General features: G+C 45.7%; 1 protein-coding gene across 2 annotated transcripts in view; it reads right to left on the bottom strand.

Annotated features, from left to right (window-relative positions):
* PTPRA (protein tyrosine phosphatase receptor type A) overlaps positions 1-19,649 on the bottom strand; it is a 115,107-nt gene that overhangs the window by 73,145 nt on the left and 22,313 nt on the right. For both annotated transcript variants that reach the window (XM_083861404.1, XM_083861405.1), the window contains exon 2: positions 15,706-15,840. The gene's annotated coding sequence lies outside the window, so the exon portion shown is untranslated. The remainder of the gene's footprint in view (positions 1-15,705; positions 15,841-19,649) is intronic.

Genomic DNA, 19,649 nt, shown 5'->3' on the forward strand with positions numbered 1-19,649 from the left:
TGGGTGCCCAGAGGTTGGGCAATTTCCATCTCTGGAGGTTTTCAAGATGGATAAAGCCCTGGGCACAATCATAGAATCAAAAAGATTGGAAAAGCCCTCCAAGACCCCTGAATCCAACCATTCCCCCAGCACTGCCACGGCCACCAGTGACCCACATCCCCAAGTGCCACATCCACGTGGCTTTTAAATCCCTCCAGGGATGGGGACTCCAGCACTGCCCTGGAAGGTTGTGCCAGGGCTGGACAACACTTTCCATTAAGAAATATCCAATCTAAGCCTCCCCTGGCACAACTTGAGTTGTTTCCTCTCGTCCTATCCCTATTGCCTGGAAGCAGAATCTGATCCCCCCTGGCTCCTCCCTCCTGTCAGGGAGTTGTGCAGAGCCAGAGTGTCCCTGCAAACACACAGAAACCTGGATCATGGAATTATTTTATTCTGTATAAAAACCTGTGTAAAAAGGAACAGAGGCCCCAACACCTTGTTTGAGAGATATCCCAACGCCATGATGTTAAAAACCTTCTAGAAAACAACCTCAAGTTCCTCTTTTTTTATGCCACCCCTTCCTGAGTTTCCCCTCCACATTCCAAGAGTGCCTACCCTTTGCCTCCCCAGCCAGCCTGGAGAGATATTATTCTTCTCACAAAATATCCACCAAAAAAAAAAAACCCCAAGAGAAGAAAAAAAAAAAAACCTCGATTATTTATGCTGCTCTTTGAACAACACGAGCTATTGTCAGGGAGTGTTTTACAGCTCTGAATGTCACATTGAGAGTCTGGTCATGCCAGGAGAAAAGCCTGCCACTGCCATGTCCAGGCATAAATCCCTTTATTCAAGGCCCCCGGAGCCCAGAGCTGGGTTAAAACCTAAAAGGAAGCCCGTGGGTGTGACAGCCACATTTTTTGTACAATGACATAAAAAGGAACAGGTCAAAGCTGCTTGGGTGTTTTCTTTTTTGAGGTAAAAGGTAGAAAAAACTCCAAGGAACCTTGTGCAGAGCCAGGTGAGTCCGAGCTTGGGCTGGATGCTGCTCTGGAGGAATTGCACAGACAAGCACAGGGCTGAGCAGAGCTGGAGAGATTCCCAGCAGGACCCAGGGAGTTTTTGCTGTGGATAAAACCAGGCTGGCTGGACAAGAAACCCATTTCCTGCCTGATTGTGACTGTTTGAAGGGAAACAGGGCTCTGGAGGCAAACAAAGCCCAGCCACATTCGGCTAGGGAGCGCCCCAAAACCATCGAGCCATTACAAGCCTAAAAGACCAGAAAAAAAGTGTTAAAAAACTCCAGTCAGGCCCTTTTCCACGGTGTGTTACGTTACAAGGCAAAACTGGACAGGTTGCAATGTTCCTCTGTCTGCCCCACCCCAAATGCCAGGTTTCACGTTACTTCACCCCATGTACCTGCAGGAATTTGCTCGGAAGCTCAGCATTTCTACTGAGCTCTTAGAGCCAACCTTTCCTCTGCAGCTCTTCCCAAAGTCCCTGCAAAGAAAGCAAGTGTCATTTCCTTCCCCCCTCCCACACCCCCGTGCGCCGACGAGGAAGTTATAACCCATGTGAAATAATAAATATGGCCTGGCAAAAAAGGGAATGCGGGGGGCAATAGGAAAGGCAGCGTTCCCGCGTTACTCCAACCTACAGGATCCATCCTTCCAGCCTCCCACTCAGGAAATGGCTTTTCAACACTGGCTATCAAAGCTCCTCCTCAGTTTTGGCATCTCCACCTCTTCTCCCTGCAGAACTCGTTTTAAACACTGAGGGTTTGTTTTTTTTTTTTTTAACCAATTTGTGGATATTTGCACCGTGCTCGGCATCGGCGCTCGCGGTTTTTCCAGCGGCTGTTGCACATCTCATGGGTGTATTTGCTATCAGCAAACATCCCGGCAGTAATCCTGGATTTATCTCTTTGTCTTTCTGATAACTCCCCTATGGCTGCACCCTCAAAGCCCAGAAATCCAGCTTGCCACCCTTCACAAGGAGCCTCCAGGCGTTTTTGGAGAGCTCTATCATTTATCTCCTCCACAAGTGTCTCAACTCACCACGAAAATATTTGGTAAAACCCATCAGCAGCTTCCCTGATACAAGTGCAGAGACTCTACCACTGCTTCTGCCCACGCAATTTTCTCTAACATCCAAAAAAGAGATGAACTGTGGGGCTTTTAAAATACAACCCTATGCTGCTCAGCACTCCTGTTGCCCTCGTTTTTGAGGTCCCCATGAATTCACACAGCAATGGCACTGTGCTGCTGCAAAGAGCTCTTGATTTATGCAAAAACTCGATCCCTTTTCCACCCTTTTTATGAGCAAAGGGTTTCTCTTTTCCTTTGGATGTAGCCTGGTGATTAACTGCACACTGCCACAAGCCCTGTGCTCTGCAGTCCTTTGCTGAATGCCGCCACAGAGCCTTTAGATTTCTGAGGATGAGAAGGATGTCGGGAGTGCAGACACCTACAACAAAGAGAGCTACGTGCAAGCATCACCTTCAGACCTTCCTTTTTATGAGATAATACCTTTTATCCTCGATTTTAAGCTGCAGGAGCAGGGAGAGGAGCTTTGCTGAGGTCACTGGCGAGGCTGGTGGCACAGTGCCATGATCTGCAGTGCTGTATCCATCAGGTACTGCTGCCTCCTGAGCCTCGGGATGGAGGCCTGGTATTTCTGGGTCTGAGAGATTTTAACCTGTTAACTTTTAGCTGCTAACATTTTTTTCAAGGAAAAAGTTCTTAAGAAAGCTTCTTCTCAAAGTAATCTTGGCAAACAACTATCATTTCTTAAAACAATCTTTCTCCAAGTGGTGTTTTGCTGTTTCTCTAATTTAACCAATGGCATTAGAGAGGTGTTGTTCCTATTCACCATCATTTTAAGTCTGTATCAGAACACCTTATAAAAGGTAGTAAGAATTAGACAATAAAGCCTATTTTCTATGCTCTTTGCTTCTGAAATATTTAAAGTCTCTCATCTTTCTTTGTTGTCCTACAACAATGGGATGGAGGGATGGAGAGACAGGATCTCCACACTAGAAAGGAGTGATCTGTAGCAGGAAGGGACTGTGGTGAGTGTGCTCAGAGAAGGGCAGGGAGGTATAAAGGACCTGCACCCTGCAGCTCTCACTGACCACTTTCTGCACCTGCAGAACTCCTGGGATGCTGTTGGGTTATTCCTCATTTCCCAGCAGAGTGAGGAAAGGGAGCCTGGGCTGAGCTCGGTAGTTCCAGCCAGATCCCAATGCCAAGAATTGCAGGGCTGTGCCAAGGCATCGATCAATGGCATTTTCTGGGCTCCCCAGCAGAAGAAAGACATGGATCTGTTAAAGCAGGTCCAGAGGAGGCCAAGGGCTGGAGCCTCTCTGCTCTGGAGCCAGGCTGGGAGAGCTGGGGGTGCTCACCTGAAAAAGGCTCCAGTGAGAACTTAGAGCCCCTTCCAGGGCCTAAAGGGGCTCCAGAAGAGCTGGAGAGGGACTGGGGACAAGGCCTGGAGTGACAGGACAAGAGGGAATGGCTTCCCACTGCCAGAGGGCAGGAATGGATGGGATATTGGGAAGGAATTGTTCCCTGTGAGGGTGGGAAGGCCCTGGCACAGGGTGCCCAGAGAAGCTGTGGCTGCCCCTGGATCCCTGGAAGTGTCCAAGTCAGGCTGGACAGGGCTTGGAGCCACCTGAGACAGTGGAAGGTGTCCCTGCCCATGGCAGGGGGGTGGAACAGGATGATCTTTAAGCTCCCCTCCAACTCAAACCATCCTGTGATTCTTTGTTTCTGAGATTTATATATCTATTAACCTATTATAAACCTAATATAATATAGCTACTACAAATTATATATAGATTTTGCTATAAACTACCATAAACCCAATATCACTGCAATAAACATATTTCCTGCTGACTCAAGATTGTAAGAACTACTCCTAAACACTGTGGTGAGTACAAGCCCCTGCTGAGACCAACACTACAGACCGAACCTAATGCTCAGTAGTTCTGAAAAATATGTAATTAAAATGCAGCTTATCTTTGAAGTGATTAACCAACATCCTGGGACGACTGACTTTTAGCCCTCCCATGTTATTCACATTATTTTCATCTCCCCAACAAAAGGCTGAACTCAACTGTATTATTGTCAACAACCTGGGCTAGTGGAAGGTGAACCCCCCTGACCTTGATGGGGGGTTGGAACTGGATTTCTTTAAGGTTCTTTCCCATCCAAGACATTTTGTGACTCTGTAACTGGAGCCATCTCATGGCCAGGACAAATGGGAACAGGAGCAGCCGTGCCTGCATCCCTGAGACCACCCTGACCTTGGGGGGTGATAAATCACTTAAGGCCCTTTGTTTAGCCCCTGTCCACAAATTCTCCTCTCCTACAGGAAAGGTGTCCAGAGCAAGCCAGAGGCAGCCATATCACTTATGGAAGAGCTCCAGTTTCCTTCCAGGCTGGAGAAATGAAAAGGATTTAAAGCAGATGACGGAGTTGTTAAAAGATGATCCTTTGGTCTTAGTGGTTTGGTGTTTTTAAGCCGTGTGGGATTCAACCCTCCTCAAACAACTCTGGTGACACAGAAATCACAAGAAGCCTGTGCCTCTTTGAGGGACAGTGCACTACTTCTCCTAATCAAAATATTATTATTGAGCTGCTAAAATACTGATCAAGAGATAACCTCATTTTCTCCCACTCAATCCTTCCCCATTGCCACTGGGGTTCATGCTGGCATATGTTATTTCCATGCAGGCAGAAAGTAATGACAGGAAAGCAATTACTGGGCAACGTCTTCAGAAATATAGTAAAATATTTATGAGCAATTTAATTATTTTCACGCCTGGTTGCTCCATGCACTAGGCCTACAACCCCACCACATTGTGGATGAGATGCCTTTTTACAACAGACTGGAATCCAGACAGCAGAGCCTCCCCAAATCAGCACGGTCAGTAACTGTGTCCTTTGGAACAGAATCCAATGAGAATCCCAGAATGTTTTGGGTGGGAAAGATCATCTGGTTCCATCCCTCCTGCCATGGCAGGGACACCTTCCACTATCCCAGGTTGCTTCAAACCCCATCCAACCTGGCCTTGGACACTTCCAGGGATCCAGGGGCAGCCACAGCTTCTCTGGGCATCTTCTTTCTGCTTTTTTAAGGGATTGATTGATTTGAAACCAACACGAAAGCTAATTTTTTTCCCTGAAATATTTTATTATTAATTCCTGGATCTGGACCACAAGTTTCTCCCTGCTCTAAAAACGCAAAATTTTCAGATTCGGTCCAGCAAAATGGAGAAACTATTACACATATGGGAAATTTCAGCATGAACATTTGAAAGTTGTGTTAAGTGATAAGGAGGAGGTTGCTGACTCAAGGCATGTGAATATGGTGACCATAAACATCAGAGCACGAGGTGCCCATCATGGGGACAATTTTTTGAAAGAGAAACTGAAGTTCAGCTCCTGTAGGTGTTTAAATTTCAGATAGGAGGGTTTCTACAGTAAAAAAGGAATACTCCAAATATTCCACGTACAAAATTGACTTGGGTGAACGCTGCACTACTCTGGCCCCCCAAAGGGATAAAAACTTCATTTTTATGCTTAGAATCAGAGAACCATTAAGGTTGGAAAAGCCCTCTGAGGTCATTGAGTCCACTGTTACCCCAGCAGTGCCACATCCATAGGGCTTTTAGATCTCTGAGGATGGAACACCCCTTCCATGAAGGAATTTTCCTAATATCCAATTTTATCCCTTCCTTGAGCCTCTGCCTGTCTCATGTCCCTTTGAGGAGCTATTTCATCCCAACTCTCCCCACAAGTCTCATAAAAGGATTTCACTGCAACAAATGCCACTGCAAAGAACAAGAATGACTTAAAAATCCAAATAAAGCTCTTTTTTTTTTTTTTTTGGCCATGTAATTGCGAATAACAAACATATCTGTGGTTTACAGAGGAGGCAATAAATTAAAGCTACAGTCACAAATCGGACCAGAAAAAGATACTTAAGTCATTCAATCCACCACCCCGGCATGGCTGTGGCCCCATGGGATTCTGCTCAGTTTTGTGAAAGACTTGGAGTCCTGAATAGAGGAAGTATGACATGATGAGCTCTCTCAGAAGTTTTTTTTATTATTATTCTTATAAAATGAAGCCATGCCTCTGATGCTTCCTGAGTGCAGCCTTGTCGGTCTGGCTGGAGAAAAGCAAATGGTCTTTAGCAAATAAGATTTTTATGTGTGAGAAGAGCACATCACAAATAAAAAGGAAGTCTGATCCCTGGCAGAATGGCTGTGTGTGTTTCTTCTGTAACCACCCCATGATGGCTGTGACATTTCAGCTTCTAGAAAAAAGAGACAGGCATTTAATATCTTTTGTGAATCACAGAGTGGTTTGAGCTGGACGAGACCTTAAAGATCATCTGGTCCCACCCCCTGCCATGGCAGGGACACCTTCCACTGTCCTAGGTTGCTCCATGCCCTGTCCAACCTGGCTTGGAACACTTTTTAACTTTAAATTCATGCAAAAACATGCATTTCAAGCCATTAGGAAGCTGAAGACCCCAAAACTTTAACTTCCTCACTGATTCTTCTCCTCTCACCAGACACTGAAGAATATATAATAAAAAGCCAATTTTTTTTTTCATTTTTCATTGAGCTGTACCCCTCAACCAATGCATTAGGTGCCTATTTCCATAGCTTTGGTGAGCAGAAGTATTTTAGGAATGGTCACTAAACAAAACAAGTGGAGGGTTTGGGTGTTGCAGTAGTTTGGGGTTTTAATTTTGGTTGCAGTGGTTTGGGTTTTTTTATATTTTGAGGACAAGAGGAAATGACCTCAAGTTGCACCAGGGGAGGTTTAAATTGGATATGAGGGAAAATTTCTCCATGGGAAAGGGTTGTCCAGCCCTGGCACAGCTGCCCAGAGCAGTGATGGATTCACCATTCTTGGAGGGGTTTAAAAGCCAAGTGGATGTGGCACTTGGGGACATGGGTTAGTGGTGGCCTTGGCAGTGCTGGGCTACGGGTTGGATTCAATGATCTTAAAGGCATTTTCCAACCCAAACAATTATATAATTCTGTAATTCTATGAAGGCAAAAAACCCCTGTAACCACAAAGCCATGAACTCTGCACTAGTTTCCACATTTCCAGAACACATGTCCAAAGAGACACGTTTTGGGTTGAATTAAAGACATTTTGCCAGAGATGGGTTTGAACAAATACACAGTGAGTAGTTCCTGTCCCTCAGCTGAAGCCCAGCTGTGTACAGATCTGTACAGACAGATCTAGTTTTAGAACAAATCCATTCATTAGGATTTCTCAGGACTTTCCAACGTGGTATAAGCAGGAGAAAACCCCAAAACTTGACTGAATGAGATTTTTCAGTGATCTGGGCTGTAGCTGGAGCCATCTCCTCACATCACAGATGTGACAGCACCACAATAGAATGAATAATTCTCGTAACTCGCTCCGAACCCCAAGGACAGCACTGAGAGCCTAAATCAGGAACATGAAAAACCATTAACATGACCAATTAACCTCTGCCCCACCCTCCCTGCGCCACATAAAAGCCGACGCAACAATCCCCAAGATAACATTGTGTGTCAGAAATATCACACACAGGAATACAGCAGTGCCTGTGCTTGTTTCCTGACCCGGGAATGCTGCTATAATTGTAGTGCATTGTGCTCCTGGAGGGTTTAGAGTTGGAAGTTGGTTGCCAGCAGTCCTGGTTTGCTGGAATTTCCAATCAGGCTCCTAAAACTCTTTGGGTTCCCCAAGGAATGCCGTGTCAAGGAGCTGCTCTGAGTTCTGGACTGTGTGGGTCAGGAGGAATTTAATTTTCTTGGGGGAAATAAATCAAGACCATCCCAGGGATATAAAAGCTGGATGTAGAGGAGACGAGATGATCAAGCAAAATTTGTGTGTTTGTGATTTTTGATGCACATTTCATCTCTAAGGGAACATAAACCAAAATCATCTTGGCTTTTCGAGGCCCTCCAGCTGAGTCAAGAGCAGAGATATTCAGGAGACCATCTCATTTTAAAGAATTTCTTCATGGAAATGGTTGTTAAGCACTGTAGGTGTCTGCCCAGCGAGATGCTGGAGTCCCCATCCCTGGTGGTGTTCCAGGAATCACTGGGCATGGCTCTCAGTGCTCTGGTCTGGGTGACAAGGTGGGAATGGGCCACAGGTTGGACTCCATGATCTTGGAGATCTTTTCCAACCCAAATGATTCTGTGATTTTTCATTAAGTCAGCTATTACATTACACATAATTCAGAGGTTTGAGTCTCCAACCTGGCCAGCCTCCAGGGAGATGTCTCAAATTCCCAGAAACCACCAAAGCCTCGTGCACAAGCCCTCAGTGCATGGCATTCTCCCCTCCTGGTGGAAGCCATCCTTGCAAGCAAAATTCTCCCAAGTAATCCCCCACCCCCTTCTAGAGAATTTAAACTGCCCAGGTGACAAATTTGAGGAGTGTAAAGGATTCCTCTCTCCCAGCAAACCCCAAAGGGTCTGGCACCTGACAAAGACACAGAATTTTGAAGACTTGTCTTCATAAAGAGGTTTTATCTCAATGAAGTCTTCTCCAATCAGTATTTCCAGGTACCACCACCACCACCAGCTTTTAGTTCTAAGTGCTTTTCTACCAAGCCCAGACAAGGTTAAAAGCAACACTTTCGCTTATTTTGGTTCCTTTCCAATTAAAATGAACAGATGTCAGTGATCCAAATAGACAGGGCTTCTCCAAAATGAAAAAAACATTTTTTATGTTCCCAGCAATGCTGTTAGTTTCATCCTCACTTTCTCTCAATGAAAAGCAACAATTTCTCCTTCCTTCCTTCCTTCCTTCCTTCCTTCCTTCCTTCCTTCCTTCCTTCCTTCCTTCCTTCCTTCCTTCCTTCCTTCCTTCCTTCCTTCCTTCCTTCCTTCCTTCCTTCCTTCCTTCCTTCCTTCCTTCCTTCCTTCCTTCCTTCCTTCCTTCCTTCCTTCCTTCCTTCCTTCCTTCCTTCCTCCCTCCCTCCCTCCCTCCCTCCCTCCCTCCCTCCCTCCCTCCCTCCCTCCCTCCCTCCCTCCCTCCCTCCCTCCCTCCCTCCCTCCCTCCCTCCCTCCCTCCCTCCCTCCCTCCCTCCCTCCCTCCCTCCCTCCCTCCCTCCCTCCCTCCCTCCCTCCCTCCCTCCCTCCCTCCCTCCCTCCCTCCCTCCCTCCCTCCCTCCCTCCCTCCCTCCCTCCCTCCCTCCCTCCCTCCCTCCCTTCCTCCCTCCCTTCCTTCCTTCCTTCCTTCCTTCCTTCCTTCCTCCCTCCATCCATCTTGGGGCTATTTCCTTGAAAGTTGGGCTTTTTCCCCCGCCACATCAGTTGTTTGCCAAGGACTCCACAAGGCCCATCCTGAGAGGAGGACCATCCTCCCAGGAATTTTTCAAAGGTGAAGCTCAACACCAGCCAGGCCCTGAACAATAAATACCTCCCTCATTAGTATGCTGAGCCACATTAGTTCTGCTGCTCACGGAGCCAAAGCATCAAAGTGGGGCTGAATCTTCAATTTCACAGTTTGCAACGTGATGCATCAGACACTCTCGTGGCTCTGGGTGCCGATGGGATTCACAAAGAGTTTGAGATGTGTGAGGTGCTGCTGGTAAATGTGTTAATGTGAAAGAGGCAGCACATGCCTCTGAGAGAAGGAGGATGAAGTCATCCCACATAAAATCGGGGTTAACGCAGCGGAAGGGCGAAGCGACTGCCCAGCATCGCGCTCGAGGATACCATGACCTCAACCCAGGAGCTGGAAACGTCCTAAAAATCAGATGTGGATTACCTAAGAAGTAAAATTGCACTGCAGAATTTGCATCAAGTCTGGGAAGTCTCAAGGTCTCTCCACTCAAACTCATCCCCCTCCCCTTTCTTCCCTCACTGCTACTCGGTTTCCACAGAATTTGCGAGATTTGAAGACTTTGAAAAGTTTCTCAAACATGGCTGGAAATGCTCAGAGGTTCTGAAGGTTATTTGGGATGGAGGGGCCTATAAACACACACTGTGTCTTGTTACTGCTCTCCTGTCTTTAGGAAATGAGTTTCAAGAACACAACACATTACTCATCACTGCAAGAAAACTGTCATGGCTGCAGTTGTACCTCTACTTATCTAATGCATTTCAGCTGATTTTTGCACTGACAACTCTTTGTCCCTACTGAAAACAGTATTCCTCAAAGAAGACTGCATCAGCCCCGATGATTAGAACAGAGGAAGACCAACCAAGGCCAGGGAATGCTTCGAAATTGAAGCAAAAAGGTGTCAGGGATGGCAAGAGACTCCCAAATACTCCAACTGGCAGCAACATTCCTCAATACATGTGCAGCATTATGGTTTTAGAGGCTTTGGAGGCATTGCACAGATTAATCACACAAAGTAATGATCTCACAGTGAAGTGCTGAGCTGGAATTAAAGAGATTAATGCTCAGGTCCCAGCTCTCAAAAGTTCTCACCCTTGGGGAAGTCATATCAACTCCTGCATCTCGCCTCCCCTTCCCACAAAACCTCCTTTGAATTACTGATTGCAGAACCTGAGTGAAGATGCCAGAGGGAAAGACCATTCCAAAGGCTTTTTAAAAATTATTATTTTTTTGCCTTAATACCTGCTGTGAGGCACTGTCTTGTTTAATTCATGATTCTTTGAAGAAAGATTTGCCATCTTAAGGGAATAAAAACAAGTCTGTGTTATCTTTTTAAAAACATCAGGCGTTTCTGCTACTGGTGAAGTCTAGGCCTGAACAAATACTCACACGGACCTCCCAAAAACTGCAATTTCAGGTAATAATGAGTTTCATGGGATATGGTTACAAGGTGTCTGGAGACCCAAAGGTTAAGCCAAGCAAAATTCTGAAGGTAGCAGAGCATTTTTAAACCTAAATTCCTGCAGGAACAGAAGGGCACAGCAACAAATACTGTCCCTTTATGTATTTTGTCACTCCCACTGTTGAATCTCTCAAGACTTTGCTTCTTCTGGAGTTAAAAGTTAGGCTCTTCCTTTAATTTTCCAAGTTCACGTCATAGAAAACAAGACATTTAAATGTCACAATGGATTTCTACACCTGTTACTCCACACCAGCTCACCTGCAACCCCCTGGGCATCCCACATCTGGCACTTCTTTGGTCACATCCCAATTCCTCTACAAACCAAAGAGATATCCAAGATTTCTTGGTACGTGGCTTTTTCCCATCACCCAAAACACAATATTCAGGCCAGGTTTTGGTGAGGATGGAAAGAAAAGGGAAAGCATGTAGGTGGAAAAAAACAACAAAGTCCAGTCATGCACAAAATGCTTTTTATTTTTTTTTAAATTGAAACTCAAAATTTCAATGAAGAATCTGGCATGAGACAGTACCTGTGTTTTGGTGGTGACATCTGTGCCATGCACACCCCAAAAGCCAGAGGTGACAGTCACAACTGAGACATCTCCAGCCACAGACACCAAAAACCTTCCTGCCCACACTGCACCTGAAATTCCACTGGGAGGCCTCAGGAATCCCACAGGATTCCAACCAATCTCCAGTTGCCTTGAAAGCTTAATTAACTGCAATTGCCTTTTTGATTTTATCTCCATTTTCTCAGGTTCTGGGCAATTTGGGAAAGCTCTCTGTGTACCTACAGGTGAGAATGCACACCAGTGCATGCACCTACTTGTCTGGAGCTACTAACTTCCCAGTGGATCTGCTTTTCTCAGGGCCTCCTTGGAGAATGAAACTTAGGGAAGAAGCCCATCCTTTGGGAAATTCTCCTTTATCCTGTAAAGTCACTGATAAAAAGATTTCCTGCTGCTGATAGGAGCTCAAATCAAGGGAGTGTTCAAGCTCAGCTTGGCTTCACTAGGCTCAAGCTCCGTGCTTCCCACAAGGTTTTCTGACAAATTGCTCTCACAGGGATTTTAAAAAAAAGATGCTGACCTGGCCCTTGCAGCAAGAAAGAGATTTTCCTTCGTTCTCCACATAAATTTTATAGTTTCCCAAAAAAATAAAATGAAGGGATTCAGAGAGAGCAATAGGGAACCAGTACAGAAAAAAAAGAGGGAAAGTTTGACCTGGGTTAAGGAATAATTGATACTCCAGGCTACAACTTCATCCATTTTCAAAGAATCATAAAATCAGTGGATGGTTTCAGAGAATTCCCAGGCTGGATGGAGCAACCTGGTCTAGTGGAGGATGTTCCTTTTTTGGAAGCAGCAGATGGTCTCTAAAGCCCCTTCCAATCCAAGTCATTCCATGATTTTATGAAAATTCCCTGCAGGGAAGAGTCACCACTAGTTTCATTCAAAAATACAGATTGGGTGTAGTCTATGAGTTGGAGAAATCCATCCAAAAAATTAGAGAGCTGTTTCAATCTGAGAAACTTTCCTACTCAGTGGAAAATTCAGCTTTGCTACAAAGTCAAATGGAAGTTTCTGAGCCAGCCCAGGCAGGGGTTTGCCCGTACACCCCAAGGAGAAAGGCCAAGAATGAGGCATCTGAACACAGCCCTGCCAAAACCTCCCTGGTTTTATCACCCAGAGTTCAAACCCAGACCTCCTGTCCTGCTGTTAGCACTGCACATGGAAGGGTTTCCAAGAAATGCTTCTTGGCAGCAATCCCAAAAAACCCAGCTTCCGACCTGCTGCTGGGAGCAGAGGTGGCTTCTCTGCGGATTTTGAAAGCTGAATTTCCAAAGAAATTCCAGCCTTTTTGAACAAGGCCCTTGATTTTCCCAAACAAAACTATTTTTGTGAGCTTAAGGCAGGGCTGGTGGTCTAAGGACCTGGAGAAGATGATCCTGCCCACATTCCCATTCCAGGTTTAGTGCAGTACCAGGAATGCTTCCCCCCTACCCTTCCTGGAAACCTGCTGGGATCATGAAAGTAATTATGATGGAAAAAACTGGGTGAACCCAGATTTTTGAAGGAAATTCTTGACTATGAGAGTGGTGAGGCCCTGGCACAGGGTGCCCAGAGAAGCTGTGGATGCCCCTGGATCCCTGGAAGTGTCCAAGGCCAGGCTGGATGGGGCTTGGAGCAACTGGAGATGGTGGAAGGTGTCCCTGCCTGTGGCAGGGGGTGGAATGAGATGACTTTTAAAGAATCTTTCCAACCAAATATTCTACAATCCCCATTCATACCCTCTGGGACAGGCAGCACCTGTTTGGTAGTGGGGTTGGTAGTGGGGTCTGTCCTACCTCCCACCCTCCTTCCCCTCCTCCAGTAATGGATTTTAAGCCAATTTTGATTTGAAATCACTATGACCTCTACTCAGAGCTGCCACCACACCTGGGAGCACTATGATGTCCAGGACTCCAAGGTTTCCAATCGCACAAGAAGAACCTTTTAGGATATAATCAACATTTCAGATCTAAATTCTGAAGTCTTCTCCCTGCTCTGCAAACACAGGCTCCCTGCTCTGCCAGCACTACTGCTGCTATGCCTGAGCTGGGATAAATGTGTGACATTGCTGAAACAGCTGACAAAAAGAAGACAGGAACTTGTGACAAGTGAATGTGACCCATGCAAACAAAGCCCAGAAATCTGAGTGGGCAGCTTTGTATGGGCTTCATGCATCACTTTTCCACCCCATAATCTGAATCTGAATGCTCTGGCCCTGTGACACCAGTCAGGAAGTGATGGATAATGAAACACAAGCAGAAATGGGTGCACAAGCCCTTCCAGCTCCCATCAGCTGTTTCATAACCCCCGTTTTAGAGGGAGAAAAAAACACTCAGCCCAAAATGTCTTTCCAGTAGCTCACAGGAATCAAGAGGCTCTGGGTATGATGAACACCTCTGACACTCCATCTCTGAATCCCACCTAGAATCCCACACTACCTGAGGCAGCTGAACAAGTCCCATGACCTCAGTATGGACTTTGCTGTCTTATTCCAGAAGGACTTTGTTGAAGAAGCTGCTATTTTAATCCAAATTTTAAAAGGAAGGTACTGTGGACTATTTCACTTCAGCCAACAAGAGTCACATTCACATGGGGCTTCATCATGCAAGGCAAACCACTCACACATAAGCAATTTTGTTGGGGCTATTTCACCCGGCCAGTCACAGCAGTGGCCACAGTGACCAGCCCACTCCTCTTCACGTGGCTCCAGGCACATCCTGCCAATCCCAGCAGCTTCAGGATTCCAGCTGGCCACTGAATTCCAGCCCCAAACAACTCAGAAACCCTTGGCACATCCAAGCTTTTGCTTCTCTAAAAAATCCTTTTCTTATACTAGCAAAAACTTAAGAATAAATGGAATTTCATCTATTAATGTTTATGCTGAGCATCATACATTAATTACTTCTGAGACTTCAGTCTCATTGAATTTAATCCTTTTCTGGGATCAGCCATGGAGAAAGCAAGCACCAAAGACAAAGTCTTTTTCCTAGGACAGTTGGCCACTTCTCAGTAAATTATAATCATAGAATAGTCTTAGTTGGAAGGGATTCACAAGGATCATCCAAGTCCAACTCCTGGCCTTGCACAGGACAACCCTTAATTACGGGGATTCATTCAGCTGTTGACCTCAACAGGAGTTTTCCCCAAATCAAAAAGTGAGAAAAAAACCCCCACCACCAACTTTAAAATACAAGTAGCAAAACACAACATGGAATTCAGTGAAGTGCAGAGAGGAACACACACAAACAGATCTGAAACTCACTGCTAAATATCACACAGATTCCAAGAGAAGTATTTAGTCAACCCTAAAAGTTAGGATTGGCTTCATTTAGGCACTGAGGTATCAAATCAGATTTGCAATGAGTTCAAAGAATTTTTATAGGAAACCATAAATTGGTTATGTTTGTGAAGCAGGCAGTGTCAGCAGGACCTTGTGTGGAGGCTTTAAGGAAATATCAAACCACAAATACAAACTACTTCTCCAGACAGGGTGAACCTGTGAAAGCCACAGCAACAAGAAATGCTTTAGGAAAAGACTTTGTTTATACAAATCCCCAGGTTTGACACGCACATCTCCCTTTGCTACTCCAGCAGCACCATCCCAGCACTGAACCCACCTGGGTTGGAACGAGTCCTTCGAAACACCCAACAAGAAATCTTACAGTAGGGTTTTTATTTTTAATTTTTAAAAGCATTCCTCAATCTTTTCCACAGGTCAGACCACGGGAAGAACTTCGACCAGAAAAACTTCCCACAAACTCCCTGACGGATGTTGGGTTTTAATTCACCAATGTCCTGAGTAAAGCTTCTTACTCTGGACCCCTTCTTCTTACTCCATGGCCTTCCTTTCCTCCAAAAGACTCAGGGCTTTTTATTTCCCCCCTCTCCTTTATAAATCACTCATACAAGAATTCTGTGCCCATCTGCACCAAGGTAAGAATATATTTCAGTCTAATACTAATTCAGTATACTTTAGTCTAAGGCTGGCTTGCCTAGACAAGAAAAAGAAACTTAAGAAAAATTCTCTTTGAAATAGTGCAAATATTGATCCCGAAGCTCTACTTATGACACAACCCAGAAGTTTCAAAAATGAAAGATTCATTAAAGTAAATGAATATAAAACACTGGATTTATCCAAATTTGCACCAAAACAAAGCCAACATCCTCGGTCTAAGACGACTCCGCTCATTAGGATTGAAAAAGGGAATGCAGATTTCTCCATGCAGGATTGAGGGATGTGAATCCATGAGGAAGCTGTACACCCTGGAACCTCCAAAAGCTACACCAGCACCAGCTCTACACCCCAAACATCCATGCCTCATCCATTCCTCTACTGTACCTTGAAAGGGACGTTCATCCACCTCTTCGCCTCCCCAATGCGACGGCCAAAGCTTTTTCCAAAAAATACCAAACCAGGAGGATGAGTAGCACACAATCAATCCTTGTTAAGGCAGATGATTATTCTCGATGCACCCTGGAAGAGAGAAACACCCAGTGAGTGGCTTGTGCCGAGGTGACTGAGTCCTTGCACATAGATCAGCTTTTTTCTGCCCTGAATGTTTGGGTTCTGTTGTGGAAGACTGGGATTGTCCCAGCCACTAATGGAGTCTCCATATAAAATGAGTTTATCCAAGAATTCCAAGCTCAGATGGAGGAAAACCAGCTTGGAGAAGGTACAGAGATGGTCATATGAAGAGCACAGCCCATATTTTAGAGAATAATCCAAGTTTACACAGCTTTTCTCTTCTGCAGAGAGGACAACAAAGATCAAACATCACTTAATCTGAAGCTGGAAAGATCTTTTGTGCCCGATTTTACATCCAAATCTAGACTTCTGCCCTAAAAACACCCTTATTTTTGGGGAGAAAAGTGAAAGTTTGTGGGCAAGAGCCAGGTGCTCATTAGGCCAGCCAGCACCAGTGGGAAGAGAGGACAAAGCTCTGGACAGCACAAACCCTTCTGGAGGCCTGGGGCAGGGGAAGGCGCCTTCAAAGGCTCCTCTGCTCATGAAAACAGCCCCAAGGTGGAATTAGGAATGTATCAGTTAAAGCATCTACAGGAGTGAGAGTGGCTTCTCTGGAGCTGTGGCTATGCTGGCAAGGAGGAGAGGAAAACAATATTCCAGCAGGCTGGGGGAGAGACAAGTGAATTATTCCCTTGGCAACCAGCTTCACGGGACCTGGTTCTCTCCTCAGTTACTCAGTTGTATATATTTGGCTCCTCAGTTACTTTCTGTGGGACTCCTCCAGTTTTAGATCTCATTTTCAACTCAAGTTGGCTACATCTCACATGTGCTGTGTGTGCAAAGCACAAACAGGCAAGGTGCATTTTTTTTAAGGTAAGGTGAGTCTGAAACAGCTGAAACCACCTGTGCTGTGGGAATATCTGGAAAAATTCAATGCCTTCCTCAATGAAGCAAGAGAAAAGCTGATGCTCTTGGTTCCAGGGTTTTATCAGGGCATTAAAGCATCACACAGAATGAGCATTCAAACCATCCACAGCAAAGGCAGCAGCAGAACCGATCTCTGAGAGCTCCAACAGCAGCTTCCAAAATGTTCCCTTAAACATTTTGGTGAAGGTGATGGAGACTGCCAGGCTAGAGAGCACCATTGCAAGAACCAATATTCTCACACCCAAAATCTCTGGAAGTGTCCAAGGCCAGGCTGGACGGGGACTGCAGCAACCTGTGGAAGATGTCCCTACCACCTGTCTTGCAACTAAACCATCTCGAGGGTCCCTTCCGACCCAAAAACATTCTGTGTTTCTATGGATTTATTTGAAGCTGTAGAAATGAGATACTTTCTGCAGGCACAGGGAAGGAAGGAGCAGCAGAGCATCTTCTCCCTGGTGGTGCAGCAGTGCTCCCTGGACACCCACTCCACCTCTTTGCGTTCTCCAACAAATAACCCACCCTGCTCAGGGCAACGTGGATTCCCAATCCGGCTCTGCAGCAATACAGGCTCCCTTTAATTATCCCTGGGCCTGATGACATCTGAATGGTGGAACAGAAACACGTCGGAGACACGAAATGAGGGAGTGTGAAAACAAGCCTGTCTCCTTTCTCCGTTCACACCGCAGGTCCCAAGCACACGAGGACTCGCTCCCGCCTGAGTCATTCCCAGCAATGCTTCACAGCCACACAGAATTCCCACGCAGGAGGCTTTTTTTTTTTTTGCAGAATTATTTAAAAATGGGCAGCGAGAGCGACTCTGGGACTGGAAGGAGCAACAGTGTGATGAGAAGGATGAGTTGCATCTATGGAGCCTTATTAGATGTAATTTATATGCGAGTAAAACAAATATCCCCCCCCACTTTTCCAGGAAAACGCTGAATTCCGTACTGATTTACATGCTTTCCAATCTCATTGACTTCAGAGGGATTGCCTGTGGTAGGAATCACCAGGCTGTGGCCTCCCAGCAACAGAGTAATCCCTTCATATTCCCCCTTTTCAAAAGCCCCATCATCCGACCAGGTGCTGCAGCTCAGGCCCCATGAGCCGAGTTCCAGCCCTGCGGCCACGCTTCTCCTCTCCCTGCAAAAACCTGGGAAGGGGGGAAAGAGAAATAAAAGTCTGATGATGGAAATGCCTCGTGGAGCATGGCTGAGCTGAAGAAGAGAGGCACGAACCCTCCTTCCACCTAATTAAATCCAGATCCAAAAGCTGTTCTGATCCAAGTGCATTAAGTATTTTTGTTAGGAAGGGCAGGGATGAATCAACTCCTAATCTTTTTTTCATTGTTGTTTAAATTCTCCCACTTCCTAAGATTTCAGTGTTTCCTTGTGATAAAGAGGAGCTCTGGCCTGCTGGCTCATCTGCCCATTTTCTCCATGGCATCTGGGCAGAAGCTGCCCCCAACCAAGCTCTTCAAAATCACAGGACCTGCTTCTGCATTTACAAACATCAGTGCAAAAGGCAACTGCTGACCCCACTCTTTTGTCACAGCTGTTATTTACAGCACCACCAGCACGCTGGAGAGATGATAATAAATATTTAATGGTCCAGTAAACACCAAGGGCTTTATCTCCAGCCCATTTCCAAGCCTGATCAAATATAATAATCCTTTGTATGTCTGTCTGCCACTTCCCTGGCTTCCTGTGGGATGGGAAGAGATGGACAGGGCTGCTCTATATTCAGACATGATAAATATAGAGAAAAGGGGGTTAGTTATAGGGACATAAATATTTGCCCTGCTTCCATATCAATTCTTTGCTCCCAGAAGGTCAAGGCTATCCACCAACCTGTTGGACCTCAACTTCTGTAACACAGAAATGCAAGCAGCATCTGCCTCTAGGATTCAATGCAGCAGTTATAAATAACAGGAATATTACACAGAGGAAGTGGGGAATATGTGGAGGAAGTTGAGAGAAGAATCATTCACTTACAAACTGGGCAGATAAACCACTTCCTCAGATCTGAAATGGAAGATCTATTCCTCTTCCAATTATAGCTGTGGCTCCATTACTCAATATTCCCTCCCCATGCAAGTCTTACTTATCTCATAGAGCTTCATCTCTCCCAGATGACACTGTAAATGAGTCATTTGACACATTAAAGTGAAGCAGTTAGGGGTTTTATTATGCTATTACACATCACTGTGACAAGCTTCCCTAAAAACCCGATCCTAAATCACAGTTCAACTCTGGTTTGGAAAACTGATCATAAGTCACAGTCCAGTTCTGGTTTGGGAAACTGATCATAAGTCACAGTCCAGTTCTGGTTTGGGAAACTGATCATAAGTCACAGTCCAGTTCTGGTTTGGAAAACTGATCATAAGTCACAGTCCAGTTCTGGTTTGGGTAACTCACATAACCTAAAGATAAAGAGAAAAAGCCACATGGATTCTGCAGGTGAGACCTCCCCCATGTAGGGTTGCACCTACTCAATGCACAGGCTGCAGGAGCCAGACCTCTTCCTTAGTTCTCCAGACCATGTTCAAGGTTTGATTTCTTTTTTTCAGCCTCCAAAGCAGCCCCAAAATCAAGTCCTGGCACTGGTGAGGTCTTCTGATGCAGCCAAAGCCACCTGATTTCACCAAGGCCAGCATTTCTTGGCTCAGATGATGGCAGAGACCTGCTTCCCAGTTTGATCTGGTCAGACTGGAGGGTCTTCTAAAGCTGATCCATGCAGAAGAGGAGGGATCAGGGCAGGATTATGTAAACTAAGGCTCGAGGCCAAAATAAAGGAGCCTGGAGGCAGGGCTGTCGTCAGGGCGTAGCTCAGCTGTGCCTCCACACACCGGCCCCTTCCCTCCCTCCCTCCCTCCCTCCCTGGGACATTTTCAC

Source organism: Zosterops lateralis (genome assembly GCF_965231275.1).
Source record: "Zosterops lateralis genome assembly, chromosome: 5".
Classification (NCBI taxonomy): domain Eukaryota; kingdom Metazoa; phylum Chordata; class Aves; order Passeriformes; family Zosteropidae; genus Zosterops; species Zosterops lateralis.